This window comes from Lactuca saligna, chromosome 6 (genome assembly GCF_052625555.1).
Source record: "Lactuca saligna cultivar CGN05327 chromosome 6, ASM5262555v1, whole genome shotgun sequence".
In the NCBI taxonomy this organism is placed as follows: domain Eukaryota; kingdom Viridiplantae; phylum Streptophyta; class Magnoliopsida; order Asterales; family Asteraceae; genus Lactuca; species Lactuca saligna.
In genome coordinates, this window is record NC_136422.1 from 143,373,870 (window position 1) to 143,380,161 (window position 6,292).

At 34.6% G+C, this 6,292-nt stretch overlaps 1 long non-coding RNA gene across 1 annotated transcript; it reads left to right on the plus strand.

Moving 5' to 3' along the window:
* Positions 1-211: 211 nt before the first annotated feature.
* On the plus strand, positions 212-1,176 carry LOC145002020 (uncharacterized). Its single transcript, XR_013661783.1, has 2 exons — positions 212-752; positions 946-1,176. It is a non-coding gene; the product is annotated as an uncharacterized LOC145002020 (long non-coding RNA).
* Positions 1,177-6,292: the final 5,116 nt, after the last annotated feature.

Below are 6,292 nucleotides of genomic sequence, written 5' to 3' on the forward strand. Positions count from 1 at the left end.
GGTAATTTAATTAAATAGTTAGGACTTTTTTGGTTAAAAAAATACCAAATGAGGGGTTGTTTTAAAAAAATGGATTCAATAATTGGGGTTGGGACTGATTTTGAATAAAGAGTTTAACAGTGGGGGCATTTTGGTCCTTTCACACACTAAATGAAATTAGGGCTTAAATATACATTCAGTGTTTTCGTTTTCTTTATTCGTTTGGGCATATGAAGGAAAAGGGGATACAAATCGAATGCTAAAGCAGTGAACGAAGACGGGAGATGGAGGCTCTCAAGCTGCTCAATCCAGATTTGCTTGATCGATCGATCGCGAAGGAGGATGTCGTCTCCGGGTGTTTGGCGAGGCCGAATAAGAGAAGGATCGAAGCGGCGGGGGAAGAGGCGTACGAGGGTAGCGGCGTTGCTTCCGGTTCTTCGGTCTTTGCAGACCACGAAGAAGACCGAAGGCAAGAGGAAGCTCGCAGCGACTAATCAGGGGGTTTTGGGGAGTCGATTTCTTGCGAAGGCGGTGTTTCGGGGATCGATGGGCCGAAGAGAGGGGAAAGCAGCGAAGCGGCTGGGATTTCGGCAGTGGAGCTCAACGGAAAAGATGAATGGTGTGATGGGCGAAAAGGGTAAGAGATTCAAGGTGTTTCAGATTGATGGTTTGGGGTGGCTGTTCTTGGTTGCTCTTCTCCTGGTTCGATCGGAAGTAAACACGAAGGAAATGGGAAATAGGTGGATTGAAGGGTAAGGACGAAGTAGCAAACGGTAATCCTCTTATTCATTTTTAAATTTTTTTTTTTTAATTTTTTATTATGATTATTTTTTTTATGCATGCAATCCAAAGGGTGATGACACTGGCAGAATGATCGATCGAGGATGTTTTGTTTGCCCCTCTTTTTTGTGTGTTGATTGCAATGGATGATCCTAAGTGTGTGTTTGGGCTTTGGTTTTTTGACAGGGAATGAAGAAGATGGTGATCAGAAGATGTTGGCGTGTTGTTCTCGTTTCTCTTGCACGATTAATGAAAGGGAATGGCAGCAAGCAACCCATCTCTGGACTGGTACGATGTAGTAGGATTAATTGAATAGTGTTAAGGAAAACTTGTAGGCTTTCTCTTACTTAACTGAACACTCAAAGTTGTGCAATTCATTGGTAAAGTGCATAAGTTTCATTTTGCTTTGGTTGTCAATTTCGGAGGTGTATTTGATTTTAACTTTGCAACAATGTATTGATTTTTATCATTCATGTATTTGTGTGATGTATTTGTTTAATTATTTATGTATTTTGTATAATATATTGGTTTCATTATGTATGTAATGTGTGTATTTGTTTGATTTGATATTTATTATTGAGAAATTATATTTGGTCAATAATTATGTATTCTATGTATGTGTGTATCTGTGAATGAATTCATTGATTGGTAGGGATGTCTATTCTTGATCAATTTAATATACACTCTTATTGTATGTATGTGTATATTGGTCGGAGACATTTTATAACAATAATACATACATAATATTCACACTTTCATATTAAAAGTTTTCCATGTATGTTTATAATATATAGAGAAATCTTCGGAAAAGTTCTAATATTTCACCCTAATTTACGAAAAAGTTCCAAACAAAAATTGGTTTATGAAAAATCCTGATTACCGGATAAAATGACGATTTGATCATTTTTTCCTGTTTATCGGTTTCAATACTTCCTAGATTTCATTAAATTCCTATTATTTTACCATAATTTTCATTAAAGTCTGATTATTTTACCATAATTTAGGATTTATTTGTAAATTACGGTAAAAAAAGGACTTTATTAAAACCGGGTAAGTAATTAAACCGGTAAAATAGGACAAAATCTTCATTTTATCGGTAATTGAGACTTTTTCGTAAATAAATTTTAGTTTCAAACTTTTTTGTAAATTAGGGTAAAATATTGGGACTTTTTCAGAGATTTCTCTAATATATATAAAAAAATTGAATATTTATACATAAATACTATTTGTTGGTATTTGGAAATGTTAGATGACACACACACACACATATATATATATATATATATATATATATATATATATATATATATATATATATATATATATATATATATATATATAGTGTTGTTATATAATTTTAATTATATAACATATATCCATGTTGATTACACGACTAATTTGGACTGGGCTGGGCCAAGACGATTGGAGGCCCGGGGCAAAATAAAAAAATGGGGCCCTTTTGAAAATTTTGCGTATTCGTATATTACACTATTTTATACATACATAACAATACATTTAAATTCGTACACCATAAAATGGGGAAAACTAAAAGTACAATGCTATTAGAAGTATAAAAATACTAAAGTCTCATCCCCTTTGTTTCTTCATTAACTTGTTCAGTTCTGTTTCTTTACGTAAGTTGTTAACCTCTAACTGAAGTAGATTTATCATCGGTAAAAAGTTGTTAGGTGAATTGCTTAAATCCAGAATACTTGCTGTTGTTAATATCCTGGAAGTAGTTGAAAAAACAATACAACAAGAGAAAATTTTGTACATATCAAAAACATAGAAATAGAAATAAAAAAGAGTAACATTCATAAATAAAAAATAAGAATATTAACATTACAAATCGAAATTAAGCAATGAAGTTCAAGAACTGTTTCTAACTTAAAAATATTAACATTTGATTATGTCTCTAACTTGAACAACCTCATAAAAATCGAATTTCAAAAAAGAATAAGAAATTTCAAGGGCGATATAACATACAGAGATTCACAGTCATATTATCAGAAATCAATTTCACCTCTAACAATCGATTCTGAAAACTGAACCTTCAAATTTCTAGCAATTGAGAAAGAAATCCAATTGAGGCGGTGACTAGAACTCTCGATTCAAATCTCTAGGCCAGATTCCTAAAATAAATCAAATAACCTGATTAACTTCCCATTGATGCTATATCAGAAAAAGGAAATCGACAACAAGAAGGGAAACAATAGAGTTTCCCGTTTTCTAAAATCGTGAAAAGGACGAGACACTAGTCTCTCAATTCTAAAATAACATTCGATTCACTAATGGTTGTTGTGGACGAATTCAGAAAATCAGAAAAGAATGAAAGAAATCGATTAACTTGAAATCTTGAATAAGAAATAGAAGAATGATCGTTAACTCTTGCTTTTGGAGAAGACGTCGTTTGGATTTTCCATGGCAATGTTTGGATTTTCTATAGAAATTTAACTGTTGAAGAGTTACGACGCCTTGGAATTAGGACGCACGCCAGGTAAGTCTGGTTTTCTCCCATGCTCCATCTTTTGGATTAGTTCATGATCAGAGTATTGGGGTTTGAAGTAGTCCAATAGGTTAAAAAGTAATGGAAAATAACAAGTTAAAAATTGGGGCCCTGTAGCATTTGGGGGCCCGGGGCGGTCGCCCAGCTTGCACATGCCCACGGGCCGGCCCTGAATTTGGATCTCTTGAAGTCGCATACGATACATATATATATATATATATATATATATATATATATATATATATATATATATACACACACACACATATATATAGTGGCCTTGTCATTATACTTTTTATAAACGTTTTTCACTATAATAACTACAATAAATTTCATATATATATTTATTTATCATGATGTATAGCTCAATTCTCGTGGCTTCGCACATATTATATAAATTTTCCAAAAGGTCTTGCTTAGTTTCAGGTCGTGCTGATTCCAAAAATTGTAACGCCATGTTCTGAATATCCGAGGTTGTGGACCGAAGAGCAGTCATCATAAGGATTAGGGCCTTTTAAAAGGTAATATTTAGGCCCTTTTGGATGTGGGTAATGTAGATATTGTTGGAATAGTGTCTAAGGCTATAACTATATTCGGTTGTGCATGGTCCTTTTGGGTTGCCTTCATCATAGCAACTTGAAGGATGATTTGTTAAGAGAGAGTAAATATTATAAGAAATAATATTTAGCTATTTGATTAATATAAGTCATAAATTAATTGGTATTAATTTGGTGACTTAAAGAGATTAATTAAATAAGAGGGTATAAACTGTCAATTGTTTGATAGTTAGACTTTGGACTATAAATCCATTAGGATTGACTTTGGACGGTTTCTAAGAGCTTTAGGATAGCTCAAAATAGTCCATAAGGATATCTATGGAATGGATTTGGATAGCCTTAAGTGAAGATTATCCAATTAGGGTTTAAGGTGAAACCCTTAAGGAGTCTACAAGTATAAATAGGCCCTTGGGATGTGGAATTCGTGGACAACCTTTCAGAACCTAAAGCAAGGAACCTCTGGTCGAATTCCATCCCCTCTCCTCTCTCCTAAATCATCTTGCTTGCTATTGGTGTTTGTAAGCCATTAGAGGAGTGACAATTGTGACTCTAGAAGCTCCAAGACAAGAAGATCAACAAGGAACTCAAAGGTATGATTCTAGATCTGTTTTAATGTTGTTGTTTAATCTAATTAGCTATTAGAAGTCTTGGATTCAAAAGCATGTTTATTAGAAAGCCTAGATCCGAGCAATAGGGTTTTGCATGCGCACATAGGAAAGTTCTTATGGCTAAAACCCAACAGTGGTATCAGAGCCTAGATTGGTTTTCTTTAAATTGTTGCTTGAATAACTGAAACAAACCTGCAAAATTCGAATTTTTGGGTTTTGAGTCACTGACTCGTCGAGTTCCAAGGTGGACTCGTCGAGTAGGCCTGACTCGGCGAGTCCCCTTGTGCACTCGGCGAGTCCAGGCGTCAGGAAAGGCAAAATTCGGGATTTCTTTGTGTTTATCTTATCCAAACTTTCCATAAACTAATTAGATCAATATGAATCCGATTTCTTGATAAATATAAGTGTTATCTTGATCTAGTTAAAGGTAATTATCAACTAATTAAATATTTAGTTTCCTTATATGATAATTAATTAATTATTTTGATTATTTTTGGTAATTATCCTCAAAGAAATCAAAGATAAATCAAATAAAGATAATTAAGATATTAATTGTTAATTGAAATTATTTGTTATTTGATCCTCCATGTTTTTAAATGTTTAAAACCTACCCTATAGTTTTGAAATTTATATTTGTGATTAAAAGCATTAATTTAGACAACTTAAATTTCAAACCCTAGATTTTGAAAAGTTTAAAATACAACCCTATACTTATATGATGTTATTAGAATAATATATATATGTATAACTAAATGCTAGTCTTACCGCTAGTAGGCCTTATTCACGAAGCCGATCTATAAGGTGGGTATAAGGTTGCGGCCTATAAAATGGCGCTTAATGGGTGTACACTCACACCCACCGCTTGCTTGATTGGTGGAGGGTCGTTAGCCGAACGGGTAGGATAGGGCAACCTCATCCTCTCATTAAAAGTATAATAAGAAATACGAAGTAACTAAACTTTCTTTTAAAATTTCCCAAATCTTAGTTACTTTAGGAAAAGTGAATTGATGCAATCCCATGAAATTACACTTTGCACCTTGCTAAGATGTTAGTGGAGCGTGTGTGGTTTACCGGCACACTAATTGGTTCTAAGCGAAGGTGGCAAAGGGTGATTCATTGTTTATCATAGTTCGATGGAGCGTGTGTGGTTTACCGGCACATCGAATAGGTGATCGTAACAATGAAGGCACCATGTAAATTTGCATGGTAATTCACACCCGCTTTGTGATCCTCGGCATCCCAGTCACAAACAAGAGGGGCATATCGAGATTTAAACATGCCATTGAATAGTTCAATGAATCTCATCCGAACCTAGGAATTCTCAAAAACACTTAGGACTAAAAGTTTAAGTTTTGTGATGGAGAATTAGTGAATCGTCATTCACTTACCTTCAATTTATTTGCGTATTAGATTACGACATCCCTTTTCTAGTATGTAAATGTTATTGTTGGATCCTAGCCCTAATTTTTCTTATTGGGTGATAATTAGGGATTCTTGTTCTAATCTATCTTTGTCCTTTCTATAGATGTCAAACGCAAACAACGCTGCTGCTAGTTCTTTCACGTTGATGAGCCTTTGCCAAAAGGTCACCTTCGATGGAACGAACTTTGGCGAATGGATAAGATACATTCGCACGATTGCTCGCTATGAGGATAAAGAGTATGTCCTCGATGAGAAGCTCGAGAAAATCAACCCCGAAATTGCTACTCCCGCCGAAATCACCGCCTTTGAAACTCATGAGCGAGATGCGACGAAAGTACATTGCATCATGATCGCCACCATGAACTCCGAATTCCAAAAGTCCTACGAGGACATGTATCCATACGAGATGCATCAAGACTTGTTGGAGAGGTACCACCAAA